Source organism: Fukomys damarensis, unplaced genomic scaffold (assembly GCF_012274545.1).
Source record: "Fukomys damarensis isolate Sample0158 unplaced genomic scaffold, DMR_v1.0_HiC HiC_scaffold_19, whole genome shotgun sequence".
NCBI classification, from domain to species: domain Eukaryota; kingdom Metazoa; phylum Chordata; class Mammalia; order Rodentia; family Bathyergidae; genus Fukomys; species Fukomys damarensis.
Window position 1 is genome coordinate 16009110 of NW_022900931.1, and position 27730 is coordinate 16036839.

Genomic DNA, 27730 nt, shown 5'->3' on the forward strand with positions numbered 1-27730 from the left:
CCTGTTACGCACAATTTGGGGGTTTTGCCAAAATTGATAGGTATTTTACTTGGAATTAAGAAAATCCTTTGCTTTTTTTTTTAGGTACCAGAGCATAGCTCCTCTCCACGCTGATCATTACAGGGTATCGATCATGTCAGAAACTGTAATCTCTAATACTGTTGGTACTTTTGAGGTAGTTTTAAATTTTAATTGCAATCTTTCACAAAATGATGTATCTGCTGTTAGTTTTCTGACCAACCCAGTTTTTTTAGTTAGAAACCTACTTAAATGAAAATAGCTAATCATGAAAATACTTAAAATGGATTGAAACTTATTTTGTTCTCCCATTGAAGTAATACTAATTGCGATTATAATGTGTTTTTTAGATTTGCCTACTGGCTGGGAAGAAGCATATACTTTTGAAGGTGCAAGATACTATATAAAGTGAGTTTCTACATTTTTTTCCTTCGATAATTGAAATGCTGTGATTACACTTTGGTTGAATGGTTGTACTGTATGTCCAGTCAGGGTTATGATTTCTTAAGGTTTATCATATATGATATAGACTTTATTTTATGTAGTGTTAGACTTCAGAGAGATAAAAATGGCATTCTTAGTTTTCTTAGGTTATTTGCCTTTGTGTGTATTCCTTGGTTCACTGATTTTAACATTAGATCACGTACGGCCACATTTAGTTTTGTTACCTCTTTATATATTCCTGGGTGGAGCCTTACAGTTTTTTGTCTTTAGCTATGTGACAACATTTTGTTCCTTCATTATTTTACTGACAGATTAAACAAATGAAAATCTCTGAATTATGTTACCATCTTTTTTTTTTTAAAGTGAATTCTGTTTATGTGTATTCTGACCAGAGCTGTTAATAAGTAGCAAAAGTGATGTAAAGGTACAATCTGATGATCATTGACAAAGCTGAAAGTAAAAACAAACGGCAATAAGTGGTGAATATTCTACAAGCATTTGTTGGATCAGTTTGTAATTTTACTTCAGTTTATTTAAATGTATCTAAGTGATTGTCCTTCACTATTGTGCTTGTGTTTGAGTAAAAGGCTTTTAGTAGAACTTAAAAGGAAAGATGACTAGATACTGCTAACCTTAAAACCAGTTCTATTGATTGAACTAATTTCTATTCCAGTGTAACTTGGTAGTAGAGAAAGATACAGTGCTGGAAGTCAATATATAGGAAAAGATGTAATCTCCCAAGAGAAAACACAGATGAGTTTTTCTTGTCTTTGTTGTAAGTTAGAAACTGTTTAAGAGCTTATTTGTTGTTGTTGTTTAAAATTGTTTGGTATAATTTTAAGGAACTGAGTCTGGAGAATGTTGAAATACAAGATTTGGTAAAGAGTTTGGTAGATTATTAATAATAACATGCCTAGCTGAAAGTACATTTATTTCATTGGGCCTTGTAAGTTATATTTACCAACTGACATTTTACCAAGTGATCATGCTTAGTTCTACTAAATGATAATTACTTGTATGATTCTTTAAGCTTTTTAGAAAGGATATTTATATAAAATGTCATCGTATATTTATAGGTATTGGGAATGGTTGCCTTTGGATGCCAAATTAGAGACAGCAGAAGTGAGAAACAGGAATGCAGTATTGTTTTGGTGTGTTCCTTCTCTGGATTTTTGTGGTTGTTCAATTTCTTATTTGGAGATTGGTCCATGCCCTGAAAAATGAAGTAAAGTGCAGTCATCAAGTATTTTTCTAGTGATTGTTTTCATCTTGAATTAAAATGAGTTTGTGTTTCCATGAAAGGGATTGTTTTCCCTTTTGCGATGTAATATTGGTATTCTAAAGAAAAACCTTTTTTCTTTTTTTCCTCATTCAATGAAGTTTTGACTGTTGTACATTAAGCGTAGGTGTCTTACAAGAATGGGTAGCCCTTTGCATCTTTATTTAAATTTCTGTGGATGTATACATTGTTGAATGATTTTTTTTTTTTTGAGAATACAAAATGTTATTTTATGTAGGCCTAGTATGTATGTTTAAATTTGCAACTGAGCTGTTTGAAACTCAGTTGTTTGTTTACTCACTATTTTGATTGGATTTTTCTTTTGTTTTAACAACAAATTAGCATTTTGAGCATCGTGTTTAAGTTGCTTAGGAAAGTTAGGACAATTTTAAGAAATCTGTGATAATTTTACTCTAAAATAGTTTTAAACTGGTGGGTTTTAATCAAGTAGTATTAATGGCTACTGTTATCCAAAAGTAGCAATACAGTTATACTATGAAAGTAATTAAGTGTGGAAATTTCACTAATTAAACTTCTTTTAAGCAAACTAGCCGTTTAAAAATACAGGATTTGCTGAATATGAGATGCTACTGCTTTGCCATTCTGGGATGTGTCATAAGAATAGTTTCTTTAGAGATTAGTTAAATCCCTAATTCGGACTATTGTTTCCTAGAAACTCTACACTTATCATTCTAATATGATAGATGCACCACTTTTATCTTAAAACTTTACGGAGTGTTTGCCCATGTAGTATCAAGTCTGGATCTCATTTTAACCAGGGAAGTAGTTAAGAGAATTATTGCTTCCATTGTGCCACCACATAATAAAACGACAGAAACACACCTTTGGAACTTATATTCTGCAAAGATAGCACAATGAGAAGCAGTAGGAGTGTGAACTATATTTAGAATATTCACCACAGGAGAAACGACAGTGGTCTGAACCAAGAAAGTGATTAATGGTGGACTCTTCATTTGTTGTTTCTTTCTTAGACGAAGGAAAGAGGTTATTGATCTTATAAGAAAAGAAGGTAGTAGAGTGGGCAGGGGGTAGACTTTGGTCACATGGGAATACCAAAGGCCCATAAAAGACGTGCTGGTCCTGTGGCCAGTCCCAATCTTGTTTTCTGGAAGGCTCCCAAAGTAACAGAGATTTAAATAACTTCAGTTGTTGCTGCTTTGGTTCTCAAGTGAAATACCTGGGACTCTCAGATTATTCTTTCCTGAAAATAGTGCAGTCCCAAGTAGAATTTCTATTTGGAGAATATTTTAGTATTGATGGTTGCATTTTCATGGGTCCTGAGGAAAACATCGTAATGGGGGAGACATAAAAGCTGAACTGTGTTCTTGGCCTTCTTACAACTTTGGAGCTCAGACTTCACATCTTCATAGTAGACTGGTTGGAAAATCAGCTTCTAAATATCATCCCATTTATAACTTTGTTTCAGTTTTATTCTGTTCTGGGAATTTATAATATTCTAGAAAATGATGAATTAATTTGCAGTGCCGAGAGGAGATGATGTGGGAAAGATGGAAATCTACTTAGCTTTCTTATCGAGCTAAATTATTTTAATCTTCTTCTTTAGACTTTGTATAGATAACTGCAGAGAAGCAAAGTATGCAGTGCCAGAGTTGTGTGCACTTCATCTGTTGCTGCCTTTTGTGTTTAACATTTCCTTGTGAAGTGTTTGTGTTGTATCTTCCCTGCAGAGCTTTATGGAAACCAATAATAGTTTTAAAGTCAACAAAAGACCTGAGTATGGTCTTAGAGTAAGTTCAGTTAGATGTATAAAGTTCAATTAGATGATCGATTTACTTTACACACTTAAAAACTGGTTCTTTAATATAAGTCCACAATTAGGTAACAAGATAGATAATTTTACTTTGCATCTACTGGCCAAAACAGAGGTAATACATGAAAGTCTTAGGACACATATTTAATTGCGATACTTTAATTTTTCATGGGAAAAACTAATTTGCATGCATCTTAAGCTAACTTATCTCTAAATTATTTTTGTGTTGTATGTGAAAATACATACACACAGTTTGAATTTGATTGTTGGGTTTCCATGCTGCTATTTAAAATATAAAACTTTATGTTCAGGGATAATACTGGGAATTGTTATTAGCAAATTTCGTAACTTACTAAGCATAGCTTTAAATATTTCATTTTCTATTTCTAATTAATGTATTTCCTGTAATTTTTTTTGTTGATTTGTTCTTTTTAAAATATTCTGAAAAAAAAAGAAAAAAAAAACTCTGTTTTCTTACTACGTACAGGACAGTAGCCCATAAAGTGAGTCTACTATATTTAGAGGTTATAAAGCCTTCTGCCTACACCTCGAAAATGCTGCTGAATGGCTCTGTAATGACAGGTCAGAATGGTTTCAAATGGATGTGTCACTGACTATTCTTTTGTGCTTCAGAGCTTTACAGTGGTTTACCTAAAGTGCCAAACAGATCTTAAAACAGTGCTCTGAATAGTATGAGACTTTGTTCCAGATATTTAAAGGTCATTGTTTTTTATGTGGCAGGGCTAGGAATCAGACTAATATTTGCATGGTAGTAAAATAGCATGCAGATTTTGTGAGGTATTTTTATATGGCCTTTTTCTTAAATTTTAAATTCTGAAGATGAATTATTTCTTAGGCAAATAAAACAACATTTGGTTTTTGGCCAATGAAGTTTTACCTCAATGTCTTCAATAGTTGGAATCTAATATGTGTGCTGAGAATTCCAGAATACCTGTAATGAAGGGATTCTGAAATAGACATGTAAGGTGGCAAGAGTTAGAAAAAAATATATTTGTTCATAGATTATCACAGTTCTAAATTATATTAATGAAAATGGGGGAAACCAAAACATAGGTACTATAAGCCCATTACAACATATTAACTGTTTGGTATTCAAAACTGTTTTGTAGCTTAGTATTACAATGAGAGCAGATTTTTTTTTTTTTTTTTTTGGTACTGGAGATTGAATTTGGGCCCTTGCAAGGCAGGCGGTAGGACCACTGAGCCAAATTCCCAGCCCAATAATAACAGATTTTGATTACTAGAATAATATAATGTTTAAGAACAGTTCATAGACATTCAGTTTCTTTTTTATGTTCAGATCTCAGCCTTCAAGGAGTTGGTAATATACAGAAAATCATGCAGTGTATTAAAAAGGAGTGTGGTATGGGGAACATGGACTTATTTAGTGCTAGGCGCTTCAACATAGGATTGAACTCATATAATCATCACAATAGTCTTGTCTTGTTACCTTTGTCTTTTTATCTCCTCCAGTCTTTTTATGAAGCTGAAGCTCTGAGAGGTAAAGGATCTATTTTTTTTTCTCTCTCTCCCATTGAATTTATTGGTACATTTTAGGTATACAGTACAGTTACATTCATCATTGAGATCTTACTGAGGATCTACCTTTGTCTTTTTATCTCCTCCAGTCTTTTTATGAAGCTGAAGCTCTGAGAGGTAAAGGATCTATTTTTTTTTCTCTCTCTCCCATTGAATTTATTGGTACATTTTAGGTATACAGTACAGTTACATTCATCATTGAGATCTTGTACTGAGGATCTATTTTCTGTAGGCCACAAAGCTTTACTGTTAGTTGCTAGTACTCATATTAAGGTCTAAAATCTCTTTGTATCTAAAAATATAGGACAGTGTACACTAGTAGGTCCTACAGTATATGTCCCTTCATGAGTTGGTTGCTTAGCATTAGAGGTGTAGTATTTCACACAAGTGTAGTGTTAGGGTTAGTGGATGAACCTTCAAAGAGAAGCTTGCTCAACCCCTCAAGAGGCTCTGTGGTTGCTTCATTCCTTTATCTTCACTGGAGTGCTCAGTAAATGCCATACATTGTTCTAGGAGCTGGGGATCTAATGGGGACCACCCAGCAGGTTCACCACCTTCTTAGTCTGTAGTCTAGTGGGAGAAACAGATATTAAGACCAAAAGAAAGAAAAAAGGAACAAGCATGTAATTTTTTTTAAATGACACTTTTATTAAGTACACTGTGCTGTGACAGATTAGGAAAGTTTACCACAAATAACTGTTGAAATAAGATGGATTTCCAGCCATAAGTAGACTTTGTTGTGGAATTCCGTTCCCCTTCTTTTAGCCGCAGGGCTGTGACTTAGGTCTGCTCAGTATCCTTTGCTTCTAGTTGTAGATGGTTTCTAAATAAGTGGTTATCTCCCTAAATAATATTGCTCCTAGTCTTGGAACGTTTATCAGGAGAGCACTAAAGGAGTTCCCATTGCCCATGAATAAGGCCCAGGGTTCAGTCATCAGCAACACATACACATCCATACACACATGCACACACACACACGCACACGAGTCCCTATAATTCGATTGGTTGTGAGAACACTTGGGATTTCTCAAGGGATTTTCCCCACTCCCCCTGATCTGGATAGACAGACCCCTTAGTTTGTTTTCTCTAATTCTCAAAGTTGTATCCTTAGTAAGAGGGAGGAGGTGAAGAGAAGACAAAAGGTTGAAAGAGTCATAGAGTTGGAGGTACTGTAGACTGGCTTGGTATAAACATCCTCGAATTCTGTCTTTCTCTGTCCTATAAAAAAAGTGTCCTAGCATTTGTTGACAAATCTTCTCTTGTGACCTTTTCATTTGTCTGTGACAGTAAGTTGGTGAAAAGTTACATGTATGTGTATAAGTCGGAGTTAATAGTGTAGAAAATGGTACTAGTTTCTATCAGTTGCTGTCATAAGAATTTGCAGGAAGGTTGAGAGAATTAGGTGAGGCTGTCCTCAAGAGGCTTAAAGAGGGGGCTGAACTAGGCTGGGGTTTACATATAAAATCAGATGGACTGATAGGACTACAATAGTAGGCTGAATTCATGGGGGAAACAAATGTAGTGTCTGATCAGTACTGATAACTGCTGTTCTGGTAGTGTTAATGTGGAAAATGATGTTTGATAGGTAAATTTAAGAATGCTGTTTGGAGACATGATGACTAGGCACCAAGTGTGAGGCAGGGATGTTTTTTTCCTAGGCCTACCATTTCAGTTTGGGTTTGATTTGGTTTGGAATAGTGTTTATTACATTTTGAGAGATTTCAGTGTAGGCATCTTGAGTCAGACTGTGGCAAATTTGGAGTCAGAGTGCTCAGCGCTCTGCCACAGTTTGGGAGTTGGTTGCTCAAGCCAAGTTGGTGACAGCAGAATGGAAAGGGAGGTGGCCATTGATCAAAGATACTAAAGAGGAGTTGACAGACCTTAAAAGTCTTGCTGAGCAAGGAGGTTGGCAGACACAAAGAGGTCAGAAGCTACTCAGAGCCTTTGTTTCCCAGTGGCTGTCAGAATGATGGCCAGCAAAGGGCTTAGGTTGCTGCAGGGAGGGGAGCCCTAGGTGGTCGTATTAATGATGGTTTTGTTTTTGAGCTGCTTACCTTGAGAGGATATGTTATTATTTTACGTGGCTAAAATCTGACCTTCATAAATGACTCCCAACATTATCTTCTCTCCATCTCCCATAAATAAGCAAAGCAACCTCCTCCTTCCCCAAAAAGTGCTCTCATCTACCTAAGTGACCATCTGTCTACCTATATAGAGATCCAAGGTAGGAATTTTCTTATTTATCACTTATTCATTCAGCAAAAACTGTTTACTAAGGGTCAAGTACTGTAGGCTTAATAATGAAACAGACACAGTCCCTACTTGTAGTGAGCCTATAGTTGAATTAGTGGGAAAAGTAAGTACAATAAGAAGTCTGTTGTGGACTGTGATACATGTATGAAGTATAAAGTAGTGTTTTGACTACATATATTGAGAGGTCTTGGTCCAGTGTGAGGGTGGCTGGGTGAAACCTTCTTAGAAACATAAAGAAGTTAAGGTCTGAACCCCACAGAGTGGATTAGAATAGAGCAGTGCCAAGTCACATGAGAGATAAACAGCATCCTGGTCTTGAGTGGCCCACAACAGAGCCACAGCTAAAGAAAGCTGGGGTCGGTGCTCACGTGGTATGGAGGGAGAACACCATGACAGAAATTGCTCTGTACCATGCAGCAGGGAATGAGGCATGACTGCTTCTGGTGATTATCTCAGCAGCAGGTGGGCCTTCCAATTAATCGTTCACACATGTGCCCCCCTTCCTTCCGTTCTCTTCAAGTCACGGGCCTCAGTGAAGACAGATAATGTACATCAGTAAACAAAATAGACCAAAAAACCTTGCATTCCTGTGGAGTGGGTGTGGAGGACAGAATATCAGACAAAGTAACAATAAATATCTTTTATAGTTGCAAAGAATATGTAGGCGCTGTAAGGGAGATAGAGCCAGAATATGGAAGCTCAGGAGAGGAGTCATAAGTGAGTGTGAAGAAAAGGAAGTGAAATCAGAGAAGTGCAGGGCCGCATGTGTGTGTGTGTGCGCGCTCATCGGTTGATGTAAGGATCTGGGCTGTGGCTCAGGGAGGAGAGCCACTGCGGCCTGAAGGGAGGAGACATCATCTGGCCTCGCCCTGGGAAAGCATCCTCCTCGTCACTGTTTTGAGATTGTGAAGGGCTGACTGACAGTGTCCCCTGAAGAGTAAGTTCTACCTGCATTATAGTCCCCTTCTTAGCACTTAACAAGATTATGATTAAGTATTTAAATGTGTAGTGACCATATTTCTTTTAAGCTGCCAGTAATTCGTAAGTTAAACCATTGATTTGATGACAGCTTTTTAGGGAAGAAACAAGAGAGACATGACTATATTAAATAAACATTAATATGTTTAAAAAGTACATGTTCGAATCAAGAAACACTTGTTTAATACTGGTTCCCCCCACACTCCAGATGGTAAGTAATTTTCAGAAAAAGTAATCTTAGTCATTGCTGGGTTTTCAGTTCCCAAGCCTAAGCCTCTGTCATAGTGTATCTTCTATAAGTGTTTGTTGCTTGAATGAAAGAATTTTTATAAGCATGTTATTCAGAAATGTTACTGTTTGCCTCTTTGTGAAGTTTTAATTTCTGTCCATAGGACATTTATTTGTCGTTATATGAATTAGTGAATCAGCTGTGTCTCGTTTGTGTGATTCTTTCCTGAGAGACAGATACGATCTATTCAGAGCTGTGATTGTATGGCCTGATCCATGACAAAACCGAGATGTTACCGGGACCTGTAAGGCCTCTTGGGAGAAGCTGACACTCAGATCTCACCACTGACCACCCCTTTTCCCTTAAAGAACTTGCACAGCTCAGGCATGAGCTGAAGTTAGGAAAACAAGGAAATGGTGAAGTTTGTTGTTTTGAGTAGCATCATGGATAATGCCAACATAGGCCAGATCTTGAAGCTGAAATCAGCAGGGTGGGTAGAAAGTTGAGAGGAAGAGCATGTGGCCTTTGGGAGGTGCAGAAGGAACCACAGGGAACTCTCTGGCCACTTAGGATTAGTCTGTGAGCTACCTGAGATTGTTAGTTTATTTTACTTTTTAGCGTTTTTGAGATTAGGTCTTGATATGTGGTTCAAGCTGGCCTTGAATCCACTATGTGGCCCAGGCTGGACTTGAACTTGCGATCCTCCTGCCTCAGCCTCCTGAGTTCTGGGATTACAAGCATTCGGAACTGTTCCAGGCTGAGAATTTTCTGAGGTTGTCAATAACTTCAGAAGTATCCAACAGACTCTGTGTTGTGAGCTTTCTGAGTGAGGCAGAGATGGGCTCATAATCATCTTAACCAGTGCCTGGTGTGTGATGGGCAAGTTAGATGTTGAGAAATGAAGGCCCAGAACAGATCACGAGCAAGCCAAGTCTTTCTTTCTTTTTCTTTTTTAAAGCCAAAGTCTTTTGCCTTTTCCCTTTTCACCTAGCCAGGGCTCTTAATGGTACGAATGTCAGTTACCCAAAGCCAATTAGTATAAGCAGTAAGGAAACTTCATTTTCCACATTAATTGCACAAGTGACAAATGAATTCTTGAAGAGACTTCCTCGTCTTTTTTTTTTTTCACAGAAAACTTCTTTCTAGCCAGAAAATGATTGCCCACTCTAATTCACTCTTGTAGCTCTTTAATCCACAATGTAAGGTTCCTCTTCTAGTTCCAAATAAAAACATCTTGGACAAGGACTTAGTCCACTTCCAATCACAAGTCCGTTCCTGGGGTACGCACTGGCCCACTGGTCCTCAGTAGACTTCTTAGCAGGAGCCGAGGCACCAGTGTCAGCAAGCTCCTTGGAAACCTGGTTAGAGGAAGGCCTAGCTCACCATAGCAAGTCAGCAGGTGAAGGACTGGTGAACTGGAGGTCTCCTGCGTTTCCCTGGTAGGGTAAGCAGAGCACTGACAGCCAGGAAGACAGTGAATCTGAACATGTGTAAAATGACACAAGAAACGGCACTGCAGTGGTCCTCAAGGAAGCTCTTGGCTTCCATTGCGGAGGGAGCACTTGAAAAACATGGTTGGCTCAGGGTTGGACCTCGGAAAATGAAGAGGAAGTATCGAACTCTGAGGAAGAAAGCATAGAAGCTGTCCTGGGCTAAGTGTCCTGAGTAGCGGAAGGGACAGCAGTTTAGTACGAGTGGCAGTGGGGCGTCACTGTGCTAGAAACCTCCATGTGCTTCTGTGGCAGGGCACAGGTTCCTCCCCACTTTGGAAGTGGCTGGGTGATGCTGCAGTCCACGTGGGCCAGCTCCTCCCCACCCCTTCCAGGCTCAGATTCTTCACACACAGAATTTTTTAAAAATAATCTTGGTTCCCTCCAAAAGAGGAGTTGCTTCTGATGTGAAAATTTGGCTTTAGTCTATATACTGAGTTAATTTCAACAGCTTTTAATTTCAACAGCTTTTACAGACGTTGGTTGAAGGTATGCTCAATACCCATTTTATTCAATATGCAGTATAAAACTGTTGAACTTAAAATTTGAAACAGTGAAATAGCACAGTATGGCAAAAATTTTTGAGAAGAAACAAGGAACTCCTTGCTCAATTTGCATAGCACAAAGAAATAACACAGGGAAAATACCATGATAATCTTAGTGTATATTTTTTTCTCTTGAAAATGCATCTGTTTTACTTATATGTATGTTGCTATCCTATCACAGAATAGAGATGCATTCTAATACCGATGGCTTTTTAATTGTACCTATCTAAGTGTACACGATACTTTGATTCACATAGTGAAATGGTTACCACACTCGGGCAGATAGTATAGCCATGGCCCCACAGGTTCTGTGACTGTGGGTGCATGAGGTAAGAGCGCCTAAAATCTTGTCTTTTACAGATTGTCACTGTACTGTGTGATGCAGAGTTTGGTTTCCATGCTGTATATTACATCTCTTACTCTTCTCAGAAAATTATAACTTTGACCTATAGTCAGTCAGTCAGTCTCCCCTTCTTCTCTGTATTGCTATGTATTTGGCTTTTCTCTATTCTTCCTTTTTTTAAAACTTCTAAATGTAAGCAAACTTATGTTTTTTTGTTTTGTTTTGTTTTTAGAACAGTATCCTCCAGATTCACCCATGTTGCTGCAGAAGGCAGGGTCTCCTTGTCTTTTAAAGGTTGAGTAATCTCCCATCCCGTTTCCTTACTCATTCATTGTTGGATGCTTAGGTTATTTCCCTAGTTTGGCTGTTGTCACTGATGCAGCATGAACGTGGAGCACAGACGCCTCTGCAAAACCCCAATTCCATGACTTGGGGTAGATAGATACCCACCGCGCAGTCACTGGAGTGGGTGGCAGTTCTGTTTCAATTTCAGGGGGCACTAGCCGCACCAATTTATATTCCCAGCAACCATGTACAGGGACCCTCTCCACACACACATCCTTTCTGGTACTATTTGTCTTTTATAATGATAACTGGTTTGGTTTTTTTTTTTGGTACTGGGGATCAAACTTGTGTCCTCGCGCTTGCAAGGCAGACACTAGAACCACTGAGCTAAATCCCTGGCCCCTATGATGGCTTTTTTTTTTAATTAGTAAAAGAAATATCAAAGAATAATTCCAAATGAAGTAATGAGTGTATTTTAGTGTGCATACTTCTTGTCTGGCTCGTTCATTGGTTTTTTTTCTTATTATAGAACTTACAGAAAATACTAAAGGGTATAATGAGGGAGAAAATAAAAATAACCCGCAGTCCTCTTAGGCAGAGAATCATACCAATAATATGCCGCTATTTCTGTTTATGTGTATATTAGTACTGACTCAATTTCTGTTCTCATTAAAGTATATTCTATGTCCTCGTGTCATGCATTCGGTAGATTTTTAATAATTCTAATGTTATATGTTAGGAATATATAATAATCATTCCACTACTCGTAGGTGTATTTTATGCGAGATTAGTTTGCAAAGTACCCATATTTTATACCAGGACTGCTGTTTCCCATTGCTGACTGAAAGAGCTGTCGTGTGGTTCATATGTAAAGACCATAGTGTCCACCGGTGACGAGGGTAGTCGTATCCTCGGTCACATGTGTGGGTAGATAGGTAGATAGCTTAATATATTGGAGGGGGGTGTGAGGGGGAGAGAGAGACAGAGACAGACAGAGGAGGGAGGGGAGGAATTTAAATGCTTACCTGGATTGTCAACTTGACCTTTGGATTAAGTCTTGCAATTTAAAGAGTTATTTCAGTGGCAGTATTTGAGTACGAGTAGGTACAACACATTCTGCAGTTTGAGCGGAGCTTGCAGGAACGTGTTTCTGCTCCCCCGCAGAGTGATTTGGAGTTGTCATCCATGCTGTACCACCCACTCCATGCTCTGTTCTGTACGAGATTGCTGAGTCGGCGCTTGAGTGTCCATCCTCTATTCGCCTTTCTTTGAATTTATGTACTTGTGCGTACATTTCAACAAAATGAGGCTGCCCCGTATGTACCGTTGCTAAACTTTCTTTTTAATAAATGTCATACATCTTTTCTACTACTCTTAGTAGTTAGAGGCCAACATCATTCTTTCTGTACCTTCACAGTATGATTTTTTCAGCTGTACCTTTATGTTTGGACTCAGCATGCATGCATGTGCGCACGCACGCGTGTGTGTGTGTGTTTGTGTGTGTGTGTTTGAGCTAGGGTCTCATAATATAATCCAGGCTGTCTTTGAATCTTCTATATACCATAGGATGGCCTTGAACTTAAAACCCTCTTGTCTCAGCTTCTTGAGTGCCAAGATTACAGGCACGCATAACCACGCCCTGCACTTTTCCTTCAGTTTCTGAGAGTGTCGTAGTAAACATAGACATAAACTTTGTGGTCCTATGCAAATACTACAATAAAAGGATTCTTAGATGTGCAATTGCTGAGTTAGGCCATATATACATATATACATAAGAGTTAGGCTCTTAATAAACATAGCAAAAGCTTGCTAAACACTGTGAGGTCAAAAAAAAAAAAAACCTGAAATAATTTCAATGCCTAATTCTAAGACTGATGGAAAAATTATTTTTCAGTAAGTGCGGAGGCACAAAAAGCGACAGAAATAACAAATGACAGTGTGTAGAACTGACCATATAATGGATCAGAAGCCCCGGACGATAATGGTACATTCACTTCTGGGAATTGTGGTTGAGCCTGCTCTTGGGGCCGCTTGCCAGTTACATTCAGATTGACTTAGGGTTTTACTCTTTGGGGTTTACCATTAGGCAGCTCTCTTCACCCTTTCACCCTGGTATCAGCAGTGTATGGGGTTGCCCTTCACTAGCATTCCTGCCAGCACTTGGTATTGCCAGTCTTAGGTTTTGGGTGATCTCGTAGGCAAAGTGGTGTCTTCTTGTCTGGCTTGTTTCTGATTCCCTTCATTTAGCTGCGTGTGTTCCCCGTTTGACTCTCCTCAGTGAATTGCTTGCTCCATACATTTTCTGTCTTCTATTGAGCATTTTTTTAATGGTTTATGTCATATATTTATTTGTAGTCCACCTAGCCTAGTAGAGATCTGCAGTGTCTTGGTGTGCACCCCTTCAAATACTAGCTTTTAGTATACGCTCTCATTATGTATATATTTGTAAATGATACACAGGTATTGCTATGTCTCACACATTTCTAAGGCCTCTTTTGTTATGATTTTAAAATAGGGGTAAAATAGTAGTTGTAGCATGTGTGTCCAGTTAAACCATCAGTTCAGAGCACAGTATGGTTTCGGCCCTTTTTAGGGCAGTTAGATTTGCCAGGAGGAATTGTGACAAAGTGTATGTCTTCATAACTCTGTAGGCATGCGTAGAAAACGGTGAGGTAGAAGATAGCTAAAGGGCAGACCTGGCTCTCTTACCTTTATTAGCCTTATTAGCTTAATAAAATTGACCTTGTTATGTACCAGTTTCTACTTGTGTGAAATGGAGAGTGCAATTTCTGTCTTGCTTATTGTATAAGGTTATGATGCTGTGCGTTCATCTTTATGAACAGACTTTGAGAAGCAGTAAAACAGGGTATAGATATGAAGTACATAAGTGTCTGTTTTATATATCCATAGCACTGGGTATCTAAGAGGATCGGTGTCAGAAAACAGTGGAAACTGCATGTCTTGCTAATAGTAGCTCAGTAACGTAAGGTAGGCTTCATTTCTTGTAGATTTTATACTTCATTGAAGGTAGAAACTGATACATATAATAGTCAATAAGTGTTTGTTGACTATGCTAAAATATATACTTAATAATATACATATTTGACTTTAAGAAGATGCTGTTTTCCAACTAAGAAAGCCTTGTGGTTAAGAAATTAGAAATCAAATTCTCTGAGAAATGCCTTACACACTAAGGAGAACTTTCTTAAAAGAATAAGGCAGTATTTATCTGGGGCTGCAGATAAGAAGTAGGGCAGCACTTGAATATGTCCTTCAGGATTGAAGAATTTCAGGCATTGTAACACTAGGGACACTTAGGTAGGAGGCTGGGACTGAAATGCAAGGAGAGCGTATTGAAGGCAGCTTGTGATAAAGTACACCAGGACTGCTACAAAAGGCAAATTTGAAGGTAGGTGTTGCTGGTATTTGAAAAAATATTTTATAATCTTTTTGAAGTGAATGAATTTAACTGCAGAATAAATTATTATTATCAGTAAAGGGGATGGATGGGGAAGGAAAAAGGAAAAGAACTGAACCCCTCATCATCAGTAAAAAGAATAAGAAAATTGGGAATGCAGCTGTGTAAATATATAGATGTGAGACACACACACACACACACACGCACACTCAGGTTTTGCAAAGGTCCTAGAAATCATGAGCTCTCAGCTCTTGCACACACACTGCTGGCTGGCACAGGCAGAGCCCGTGACAGCGGTGCCTTGAGTAGGCTAGGACTAAGAGCTGGGAGTCGGCCAAGCAGGGTCACATTCCTTCTAAACCTCTTCTCTCTTTCTCTCTCATGTGATTCTCCGAACAACCCCACAGGGTGGAAAGGGGGACGAGTCTAGTCCAGTTCAAGTCAATAAACCTTTTGTGCTCATCCAGATCAGCGGAAAGGGAAGGTAGCATGTAAACTTAACATACTTATTACATCTACTTTCAAAATTTAGTTATTTAACTTGGAGGAGGTAGAAGACAGTGCCGAAAAGTGAAATTCATAGGAAAAATAAATATATTTACTTCTTGGAAATTGTTCACACAGAACAATTCTTGTATTTTGTACAGAAATTTTTTATTTCAAGAGTGATAAATGATAAGGAATTCTTTTTTTTTTTTTTTCTTATATGGAAGAATCCCTTTTGATCACTTACCTAATAATCTGGACTTTTTTTACATCAGGACAGCCCTCTAGTAATCTTATGAATGAATGATACTCAGTCTAGATGCTGTTTTTCTCCTAGCATATTTTAAAAGAAACATCAGATTGTAAATAAGAAATATTATTGGTAAAAGTAGAGTTCTTTCTTTTTTTTTTAATTAAAAATTTTTTTTTGGTACCAGGAATTGAACTCAGGACCTTGCACTTGTGAGGTAGGCAGCTGAACCTCTGAGCTAAATCCCTGGCCCCATAAAGTTCTTTCTTTATGTAACCATTTTTATCTGGCCTGCTACTTAAGTCTCGCTACAGAAGAAAACCCTGAAGTTAAATAATTTCACAATTATTGCCTTTAATTCTTCAAAAACATTAATGAAGAAAAGTAAAATTATCACAGTAGAACACATGTGAAAAATTATGATTTCACTATGTCACTTTGTTGTTAAAAAAAAAGCATCCAAAGACTTAATGACATCAAACCAACTGCAACTTTTACAATTATGTAACACATCTCTGGTTGGTTGGGTGGTTTTTATAGTCTCTCCTGGGCCTGCTGCTGGTCTAGGATGGCCTTGCAGTAGTCTCTGATCTGTAGTTATAGTTACGCATGGTCAGTGGGTAGCCCAAAAATATTGAGGGGAATATTCTAGAAATAAGCAATTCATAAGTTTTAAATTGTATGTTGTTCTGAGTAGTGCAGTGAAATCTCGTGCGATCCTATTCCATCCTGCCCAAGATATGAGTCATGCTTTTGTGCAGCATATCCACACTGTATATGTTACCTGCACGATAGTCACTTAATAGGACCTGGGTCATCAAATCAATTGTGGTAGTATCACAGTGCTTTTATTCAAGTAACCCTCATACAGTAGCCTAACAGTTTGTCTCAATTCTTCTGTCATTCACCTCACTTAATCTTAACACACCTCACTTAATCTCATGTCATCATAAGGTGGGTGAGTAAATAGTAAGATATTTTGAAAGAGACCACATTCATGTAACTTTTATTACAATATATTATTAGTTCTATTTTATTATTATTGTTAATCTCTTATAATCTCTTGATTTATAAACTAAACATCATAGGTATGTATATAGGTGTGTGTATCTGGGGTGGTGTTGGAGATGGGGAGTCAGGTGTTTCCATCCGGATTTCAAAGAAAGGCCTGGGTACCCAGGCAAGGAGCTTCTGACTGGGCAGTAAAGAAGCTGAAGGTGCAGCGAAGACCTAGGAAGCTGGAGATGCCAGAAACTTGGGACATCTCCTGACTCAACTGCAGGCTGTGAGCAGAGCCAGCCCCAGGGAGAAGCCAAGTGGGCTGCAGCCAGCAAGGCCTTAGCAGTGAGGTGCCTGCCCCAGCTCTCTAGAACTCACATCTCAGTCACTCTCCAGGTGGCAGATACTGAGCTGCAGGACTTAATATTTGCCCTGCTGAGTTTTGGTCTTGCTTTGGTCCTGCTCTTTTCTTTCCTCCCTTCTGCAATGAGAGTATTCCACTGGACTATGTAACTTGTTTTTTAGTTTTTACAGAGATTAACAGGTAAGAGTTTACCATGAATCTCAGAAGAGACTTTGACTTTGACTTTTAAAAAATGCTGGACCTCTTGAGACTTTAAGGAAGGGATTACTGTGATCTTGGTTATATGCAGGACAATTACAATGTGTGGAATTACTAATTTGTTAGTGTGTTTATCGGGAGATTAAGTGTGATTTAAGAAAATGTATTTGGGTCTCTTGCTGACAAGGTGAAATGTAGTGATGTAGTGATTAGTCTCAGTTTTGTCGACTTAACTGGCTTGGAGGCTGCCAACAGGATTAGTGAACCATACTGCTGGGTATGTCTGGGTAGGTTCTGGAGGCAGGACCTTGGGTGCTTTGTCTGGCCTCTTGCACCATCCTCTCTGGTGCTGTTCCCTGCTCTGCTTCCCAGCCAGCATAAACTGGGCATCTTTGCCCTGCCACCCCCTTCCACCACGATGTTTCTGCCTTGGAGTCAGCTGACCGTGGACTGAGACCTGTGAAACCATGAGCCAAGTTAAACTTCTCAAATGAATGCACCCTGAGACAATAATGTGACGTGAAATAAATTGGATACCTAAGCTTAAGTATTGCATGGCTTCTCTTATATGAGAAACCCAAAATATAAATAATTTAAAGAGCAAAGTAAGATAAATAACAGGAAACAGGGAGGTAGATCTTTTGCAAATGGGAAAGGAACCAAGAGATGAGAGAGATGAGAAAGAAATAAAGAGAATTATGTGTTATGTACATGTACCAACTCCCCACAGTGAATATAGTCATTATATATTTCAAAGATGTAATGATAAGAATTTTTTCCATTATTTTACTGGTACTTAAAACAAACGATACCGCTACATTTATCATTCGGATCTTGTACCTGTACCTGATATGTCTTGGTTCTTGAATTTTCCCCACACCCCTGCCCTCCTTCCACCCCCTTCACACTCCCCTATTACAAAGATTTTGTTTCCTTTTTTCATTTTTTCACATTTTTTCTTTTCCTTTATTTACTTTACCCTCCCCTTCCCACTCCCCCGTTAGCCATTTTCTTCCTGTTTCACACTATCAGTTACACCATTTGAACCTTACACTTTTAGCTTTTCACACCAGAGAAACTATTTGGTATTTACTCAAGTGTGTCCTGTTTATTTCACTTAAGAGTATAGCCTCTGTGCATCCATTTAACTATAAATGTTTCTAGTTTCTCATTCTTTATGGCTGAATAGTACTCCATTTTATAGAAAAACCACATCTTCATCAAGTCTCCAGTTGATGGGCATTTGGATTGTTTCTAAGTTTTAGCTGTTATGAACTGTGCCTCTATAAACATGTGTGCACATATATCACTGTGGTATGATTCTTTAAATTCTTTTGGAAAGATATTCAGCAGAGGGATAGCTGGGTCAAATGGAACCTCTAATCCCAGCTCTTTGAGGTATCTCCATATTGATTTCCACAGTGGTTGCACCATTCTGCACTCCCACCAACAATGGAGAAGGGTTCCTTTCTCCCCACAGCCCTGCCAGCATTTGTTATTGGTTGATTTCTTGACAACAGCCATTCTTTCTGGGTTAAGGTGGAATCTCAGTGCTGTTTTCATCTGCATCTTTCAAATGACTAGTTATGTTGAACATTTTTTCATATACTCATTTGCTGCTTTTGCTCCTTTGAGAAATGTTTGTTCCTTTCAGATGCCCATTTTTTAATTGGGTCCTTGTATTTGGGGTGTCTGATTTTTCTGAGTTCTTTATATATTCTAGATAGTAGTCCTTTGAGGAGTAGCTGGTAAAAATTTTTCCCCCATTGTAGGTTGTATCTTAGCTCTATTGGTGATTTCTCTTGCACTGCAAAAACCTTTTAATACAATGAGATCCCAGTTGTTTATTCTTTGTGCAAGTTTTTGTGCTGCTGAGGATTTGTTCGTAAAGTCTTCCTCTATGCCATTGTCTTTGAGAGTTCTACCTAATTTACTTTACAGTAAGTTTAGTGTTTCTGTTTTGATACTTAGATCTTTAATCCACTTGGGTTTTAGTTTAGGGCATGGTGAAAGATAGGGATCTAGTTTTAATCTTTGGCAGGTTGAAATCCAGTTTTTCCAACACCTTTATAAAAGAGGCTATCTTTCCTCCAGTGAGGATGGTTGGCTCCTTTGTCAAGGATGAGGTAGCTGAGTATGTCTGGTGTTGTTTCTGCATCTTCTAATCTATTCCATTGATCCTCGGGTCTGTTTTTTTGCTGGTACCATGCTGTTTTTTATCACAGTAGCTTTGTAGTATAGTTTCAAGTTGGGAATTGTAACACCCCCTGCCATGTCTCTATTGCCTAGAATGGTTTTTGCTATTCTAGGTCTCTTCTGGTCCCAAATGAATTTTTGGATTGTTTTCTCAAGTTCTGTGAAATATACTTTTGGGATATCAATAGGGATTGCATTGAATCTGTATAGATGTTTTGGAAGTATGCCATTTTCACTATGTTGATTCTTCCTACCCAGGAGCAAGGGATGTCTTTCCATTTTCTTATATCCTCTTCTATCTCCTCTTTTCATAGTGCTGTAATTTTTAGTGTAGAGGTCTTTTGTCTTCTTTGTTAGATTGATTCCTAGATATTTCATTTTTTTGGATGTTATTGTGAAAGGAATTGTTTCCCTAATTTTTCTCTGTGAGTCTGTTATTTGTGTACAAGAAGGCTATTGATTTTTGAGTGTTGACTTTGTATCCCACTACTGAATCTGTCGTTTAAATCTAGCAGTCTTTTGGCAGAGTTTTTTGTATCTTCTATGTAGAGTATCATATTATCAGCAAATAATGACAGTTTAACTTCTTCCTTTCCTAACTTTATTCCTTTTGTGATAAATTTTTTTTTAATTTTTAAAAGTTTAAAAAAAAAGTGGGGCTGGGGATCTAGCTCAGTAGCACCAAGCCTGCCTTGCAAGCACAAGGTCCTGAGTTCGATCCTCAGTACCAGCAAAAAAACACAAAACCAAAAAGAAGTTAAAAACAACCTCTCTTCCTTTAAGTTGTGGATGTTAGGTATTGTATCTCAGTAATCAGAAAGCTAGTGCAGACCAGATAGAAAAAATTTTATACAGGAATTTTCATTTTATATCTTCTTTTGGGGGGAGTTGGGGTTTTTTTTTGTTTTGCTTTGTTTTGTTTTGTTTTTGAGATAGGGTCTGTGCGCATCACTCACCCGCCCCCACCCAGCTTGCTGCTCAGTGCACAGCAAATTCAACTTTGGCCTTCTAGACCTCCCTGTAATGTGTTTTCTTAAGCGTTTTCTGTGTAGATGTGGAACCCCTGGATACAGAGGCATGACTGTGTAGATCCACTTAGCTTTCATATTTTCACTGTAGGTTTTAAAGAATATTTTCAGTATCTTTAATGACACATAGCATTTTCCAAATGTAAACTGTTTCAAGATGTAAAACATTAGGGATATGTGCAAATACTGAAGGATGATGATTTAATTAATGAATGGTGGTCAGGTTTTGGGCCAAACCTAAACTCAAAGGATCATGATTTTAAGATTAGAGCAAGTGAGCTTGCCTGCCTGCCTGCTTGCTTTCTTTGGTCATTAATAGTGGATGTTTTAAATGTAAATATTTAATCTCTTCTTTTTTGCTGTAAATGATTTTGAAAGTTCAAAATATGTGATGAAGTAGAGCAAGATTTCATAATCTTTAAACCACAAAGTTGGCCAATAGGCAATGAAGTGGGACAGACAGCAGTGGAAGATTTCACACATTCCCACATCCACCTGGAAATAAGTTTAGGAAAAGCTCTTGACTCCAGGCTCATGGATGGGACTCTGTACATGAAGAGTAGGTAATAGCTATTACTTTCTTGCCTTTGATCCTTTGGTCAGATTTGTTCTCACAAAAGGAGCAAGGCATACTAAAATAAATACATAATTTAGACTCTGCTCATCCAATAATAGATCATTTTGTTCTCATTATTTGTGGCACTGAGGATTGAACCCATGGCTTCTGTGTCAGTCAGCTTTCTATCACTATGACTAAGTAGCTGCGAGAATCATCTTAGAAGAAGGAAAGGACTGCTTTGGCTTGGAGGTTTGGGAGTTTCTGTGTGCAGTTCCGTGGCTGCAAGGCAGCATATCATGTGGAAAACGCAGGAACCTAAGTCCTCCCCTTGAAGATCCTTCCACTTCTTGAAAGCGCCAAGCTGAGGACCAAGCCTTTATGTAATCCATGGGCTCTTGGTTTAGACTCAAACTGTAGTGCTTGTGCACACTTGGCCAGAGCTCTGCCACTGAGCTGTCCTCAGTATGTTTATGCAACTGGCGGTAGACTGAACTCTGGGCCAAATCATAGTTTTCAGTATACTACGTATATATGATGGTAAGAATTTTATAAAAGCTGTTGGGTGTATGTTTTATTTCATTATAAAAATGTAATTGTATTATACCAAACAAATATAGTATTTATCAGACATAAAATAAAAATGAGGTGAAAAACCCTGAACCTGATACTCAGCTTGATTTATAGAATATGGCTTTCTTTTGAGGTACTAAGCATTGAACTAAGAATTTAATCCCTTCCTCATGCTAGACAAGCACTCTGCGACTGAGCCCCGGTCTTTTTTAAATGTATGTTATTTTGAGACAGGGTTTTGCTTAGTTGCCCAGGCTGACCTCAAATTTGCAGTCCTCCTGCCTCCACCTTGCAAGTAGCTGGGATTATAGGTGCATCCCACTATACCCAGCTAGAACATGTTTCTATATCAAATTTTTTCTAAGATCAATAGCTAGGGAAGTAATTGAAGTTCTAAGATAATTATGAATCATCTCAGCGTTTTTTACTTCTTTCCACTTATTCATTATTTTCCCAATATTTCTGTATGATATTTGCTAGTGTCTACAGTACAATAAGTAGAAGCAACTACAACTCAGACTTTAAGGTATATGCTTCTAATTTTCACTGTTAATGAAGTGAAAAAAAACTCGATGAAGGCATGGGGGTGCAGCCCAGTGGTAGAGCCCTTGTTTAGCACACACAAGGCCCTGAGTTCAGTGTCAGTACTGCAACAAAGTAAAGCAAACCCAGAACAATTTATTAGGGTTTGGGAAGGTGTGCACGTTAGAGAAATGTTTTGTTATTCCTAGTTTGGTGAGAAATTTTGTTATGAGCGACTGTAGAGTTTTATCAACCATGTAGTCATTGAGCTTTGTTTTTTTTTTTTTTTTTTTTGGTTCCGGGGATTGAACTCGGGTCCTTGTGCTTGCAAGGCAGGCCACCGAACCGCTGAGCTAAATCCCCGTCCTTTTTTTTTTCTTTCTTTTAACTTACAAACTTGGTGAATTGCATGAGTTGCATTTGTTAGGGCTAACCCACTTTCACTTTTGGAGGTTTTTGTTTTGTTTTTTAAAATGTAGTGAAGGCTAACTTCCCTAGGGGTGAGAGAATGCGGGTGTGTGCCACCATGCTTGGCCACTTTTGCATTTTTGAGATTAACCCAGCCTGGTTACTATGTACCTTAAAAAAAAAAAGTAATAAACTTTCTCTTTGAGCAGCTTTAGGTTTATAGCAGAAATGACAAAGTTCCCTGTTGTCCCTGCTGCTGCCCCTCATGTGCAGTGGTGCATCTGTTAGAAATGAAGCCGCTGTGCGGACGTGTCACCCCTCAAAATCCAGTGTTTAGGGTTTGCTCCTGCTGGGGCTCAGTGCAGCTGGAGTGCTCTGAACCCCCCACCGTAGCCTCACCGACCTAAATCCTCTGTGCATTGCTCTTTGGTTTAGGAAACTGCTGTTAAAATTATCCTTTCATTTATTTATCTTTTGTCCTGTCACTGGCTTTGGTATCAAGGTTATTCTGCCCTCAGGAAATGAGTTGAAGGATATTCCACTTTTTTGTGTGTGCTCTGGAAGAGTTTTGTGTAAGATTGGAGTTAGTTACTGAGAAAGGTACATTGTAGTTTTCAACTGCTGGGTGTTTTCTGTTTGCACTATCATTCTTTAAAAGTTGTATCATCTGATGCCTTTAAGTATGGAACTGTTCTTTTAAATATAGAGTATTTCATCAGAATGAATTCAGTATTTTATCTGGAGAGACTTTCTACCTGCTATAATGTTTGTAACTTTGTCTCTTGTCTGACTTTAATGAATCAGCTTTATTTTATTTAATCATTTGCCAGCTGTAATTTTTACCCTTTTATTCTGTCACATTTTAATTAATACTTAGTAATTGTACATATCTATGGCATACTGTGTGATATTTTGAAATATATACACAGTGTGTGATAATCAAATCAGGGTAATTAGGGTAGCCATCATCTCAAACATTTCTTATTTCTTTGTGTTGGAAACATTCAAAGTAGTCTTTTCTAGCTGTTTTTAAATATGCAATAAATTGTTAACTGTAGTCACTCTCCTATAGCAAAGGACAATAGACAGAACTTATTTCTCTGTAATTTTGTGCCCATTAACTAACCTTACTGCGTCTTTCTGCTTCTCCTCTTCCAAGACTCTTAATGACTGTTCCACTCTATTTCTGTGAAGTCAACTTTTTAGCTTTCATAAGGCTGAGAAAATGTGGTGTTTGTCTTTTGGAGTCTTGCCTATTTCCCTTAAAGTCGTCCAGGCTCATCCATTTTACCTCCAGAAACAGGACTTCGTTCCTTCACACAGCCAAAGGACATCTCCTGACGTGTGTGCCATGTCATACCTCAGCATGGACGCACACCTAGGTCAACTTCACAGCTTGGCTTTATCTTCTTCTTCACTTTAGTGGTCCTGGAGATCAAACTTGGGTGCTCTACCACTGAGCTATAACCCCAGCCTTTGTTTTATTTATTTATTTTTTATATTTTTTGAGAAAGGATCTTGCTACGTCTCTACTTGCTTGGATTGGGTTTGGACTTGAATCCTACTGCCTCAGTCTCAGCCTCCCAAGTGCTGGGATCATAGGAATGTGTCCCTGGCCAAAAGTTGTTATTGAGTGCTGCGATAAACACGGGATACCATATCCTTTCCTTTGGATGCGGGATCTTAAGGTAGTTGTATAATTAGGGTTTGAGAAAATGCCATACTGTTTTCTGCATGGCTGATCTAATTTCATTGCCAACAGTACTGTATAAGAATTCCTCTCTGCATCCTTGCCAGCCTCTATTTTATCCTATCTTTTTGATAATAGCCATTCTAACAGGAACAAAATAGCTCACAGTGGTTCTATGATTATAGTTATGTTGAGTGCTTTCTCCCTTATGTTTATGGGCCATCTGTCTGCTTGAGAAATGTCTATTCATGTCATTTGTCTGTTTTAAAGTCAAATTATTATTGTTAATATTTTTGTTGTCATTGACTTATTATATATTCTACATATTAATCCCTTATTAGACAAATTAGTTGCGCATATTTTTCCATCACTCAGGTTGTCTTTTCACTTTGAATGCTTTTAAATTTAAATAATACTGTTTATCTTGTTTTTTCTTTCATTGCCTGGCTTTTGAATGTCTTATCCAATAAGATCATTGTACATAACCGATATCCTGAAGCACATTTCCCCTATTTTTGCCTAGTAGTTTCATGTCTTACATTTATGCCTTTAATACATTTTGAATTGTGGCCTTTGTTTTGTTTTGTGGTGCTAGGGGTTGAACCCAGGGCCTTCCCAGGAAGCTACATCCCCAGCCCATTTTTATTTTTTATTTTGAGGCAAGGTCTGTCTAGCCAAGTCACTGAGTTGCTCATGCTGAGCTAAAACTTTAGATTCTCCTGCCTTAGACTCCCAGAGTGGTGGGATTACGGGCGTGCATCACAATACTTGGCTGAGTTGATTTGTTTTTAGTATGATGTTTTTGACATGAGAGACAGGGGTCTAGTTATATTCTTCTAAATATGGATATTTAGTTTTTCCAGTGCCACTTATTAAACTGTCCTTTCTCCTTGGTTCATTCTAGGCACCTTTATCAAAAAGCCTCATGACCCTGCGTAAGTGCACTCATTTCTAGGTCCTCTGTTCTGCCCCGTTGCTCTTCTGATCTTTTTCCTTTGAAAAGCCTTTTGCTTATCCAAGGGTCCTTTGGATGTTTCTTTCAAATACCATGATGGATTTTTTTTCTAGTTTTACAAACTTTTTTTTAATCTGGGAAGTTAGCGTATATTTCTTAGGATTTTTGTACATTCAGATTTATTTATACCTTATTTTTTGTTTTAATTTTTAATGCTTTCTTTTTTCTGTATAGAATAATCTGTAAATTCTTTTAAATGTATAGAGCCAAATACTTAGCAACAGATAATAAATTTTCATCTCAGTATTTGACTTGCAAGAAAGAAATTTCAGTGTATACCACAAATTCAGTAAGCAATTATTAGAGAAAATGCCCTGAAAAAGGCCTTCATAATTCTTTGCAAAGTAATTCTGAGAAAGATTACTGATCTTTTGTGTGGTGGAAATGGTTAAATATCACAATTAAATGCTTTTTGCTTGTTTGTTCATTTGTTTTCATTGATGATGACAAAAATGTTTGATGTGTATTTTTGACCTAAAAACCGACATCTTCAGTGAATCAGTCTCACATTTATATTGGTTTTCTGTGATTTAAAATAAAACGTCATCTGTTACAAAGATGCCAGTCAGCGCTGAGTGTATTCGGAATGTCTGTTCTTGTGGGTACGCAGAAGTGACAGACTTGGCCTGCAGGCCGTTTTCTGATGGTATGAAGGCAGTGCCCCAGAGGAGCGAGAAACCTTTTGCTTTGTGTTAACACTGGGCCAGACCTCTGGGTTGACGCTAGTATGTTTGAGGCATAGGGAGGAAGATGAAGGGGTGAGAACCAAAAGGGTTAAAAAAGAAGAAAGGAGTACTGTACTGCAGAGGTTGCGCACCTGGAGAGCGGTGTCAGTGACATTCCCTTTCAGTTGCGTTGCCACCTTGATTTGTCTTTGTTGATTGGATGTTTGTTTACTTTGTGGCACTGGAAATCAACCCAGGGCTTTGTACATGTTAAGCAGGAGCTGCACCACTGAGCTACAACCCCGGTCCAGTTGCCTGGTAGGGAGATTCAGGTAGTTGTAAACCTGTTCTGATGGGAAATAACATTTCTATTAGATGCTTCTGAATCTTGAACCGAGCTTCAGTGACTAAGGGAGCTTAACTTCTTCTGGGAACAGTGGAAAGCGAGATGATTATTGCCTTAGTCCCCAGACCTTGGTTTTTCTTAAGAAAGATCCCACTTGTACATGTGTGTGTTTTGTTCTCCTCATCTCTCATCAGCCATTTACCCACTTAGTATAGTTCGAGGGTCTGTAGATTTTTGTGTAAGCCTAGCAGCAAACATCATGTTAGGACTTCATGGAGACCTTTGGAGAATCAAGTGAGATGTTTTCTGATACAGAGGGTAGCAATGTAGATCATAGATGTGGACTGTAGTTTTGGACATGAAATATTTTCATTGTTTACCTTGAACATGTTACTACTTTGCAGTCAGGATTTCAAAGGCCCTCACTTCAGGGATGAGGTGTATATCATCATGATAGATGCCACACGTGGGAAGGAGGAGTGACTTCTACGCTGCTTTAACACTTGCTGATCCAAGTATAGCAACACTTCAGAAACAACTCACATGACCCTTGCTGAAAATAACTCATCTGTGTTTCAAGACCTTTATTTTTAGAAACATTCCTGAAGATCATACGTTGAATAAAGGGTCCCTTTCATTGTAATAAGAGTAGACCCCAGTGCACAGAAGAAATTTTTATAGTTGTTATATATTACTTTTGTTTCCTTTTTGGGAGAATTATTTGTACTAGAGAGTAGTTTCCATTTTATAATCTTTTTTTTCCCCAGGTTTCTTGTAAGAGTTATCTGTCAAAGTTAGTATTGCAGGAGCCTCCTTGTTTAGTTGTTGAAAGGGTCTAGGGGTTACACATACACATTTCCTTGCTTTATCTTCCTCTTCCCCTTGGGATTAGAATCAGCTGTTGTGAAACAGAAAAGGAAATAATTAAGAGTTCTTTAAAGCAATGTGAAAAGTTGGCTTTTTACATTACAAAATTGATTGTAGGGCCCAGGATTTAGCTCAGTGGTTCTGCCCCCTGCCCCGAAAGCACAAGGTCCTGAGTTTGATCCCCAGTACCAAAAAAGAAAGAAAGAAAATAAATTGTAGGGAATCTCAGGTAAAAACGATGTGTTATTAGTAAAACAATTTTTAGGACACTGGAATTTTTAATGTTTTCTTTTTGGTAAGAAAGCACAGAGAAATTCAGTGTGCTATTTATACCAACTGTTTCTGGGATCCAAAACAATGACACTGATTTTAGTCAGTTACTGTGATCAGCTTATTCCATTGCTGCTTCTAATTGGGTTTTTTTGTTGTTGTTTTTTGTTTTTTTGTTTTTTCCTAAAACAGGGCTTTCTGGCAGCAATTTTTTCATACATTTCTTTGATGTGAACTCTGATGAGGAATTACAATATTGACAGGCTTATGGTTTCTTTCTCTGTAGAACATGAGGCATGTGCATGCATTTATTCCAATTTTTGACGCGGGCATGGTGGCACACGCCTATAATCCCAGCACTCAGGAGGCTGAGGCAGGAGGATCGCTGTGAGTTTGAGACCAGCCCAGGCTTTATAGTGAGTTCCAGGTCAGTCTCAACTACATAGTGAGACCCTATCTCAAAAAACCAAAAAAAACAAAACAAAACAAAACAAAAACCCATGTAAGGCATCAACTGTATATTGGAAATATAGTAAAGAATTAGACCTGGCACTTCTCCTGTGCTGAGTCTAAAATTATAAAGAAAAAGTTTTTAAAATTCAGATAAACTTATTATTTAGGAGAATGGGAAAATATGAAATTAATGAATACCCTGTCAGATAA

The 27730-nt window shown here is 38.1% G+C and overlaps 1 protein-coding gene across 1 annotated transcript in view; it reads left to right on the forward strand.

Moving 5' to 3' along the window:
- The first annotated feature begins 368 nt into the window (after positions 1 to 368).
- Positions 369 to 27730, forward strand: part of Plekha5 (pleckstrin homology domain containing A5) — a 211703-nt gene continuing 184341 nt past the window's right edge. The window contains exon 1 of the mRNA XM_010616198.3: positions 369 to 426. The gene's annotated coding sequence lies outside the window, so the exon portion shown is untranslated. The remainder of the gene's footprint in view (positions 427 to 27730) is intronic.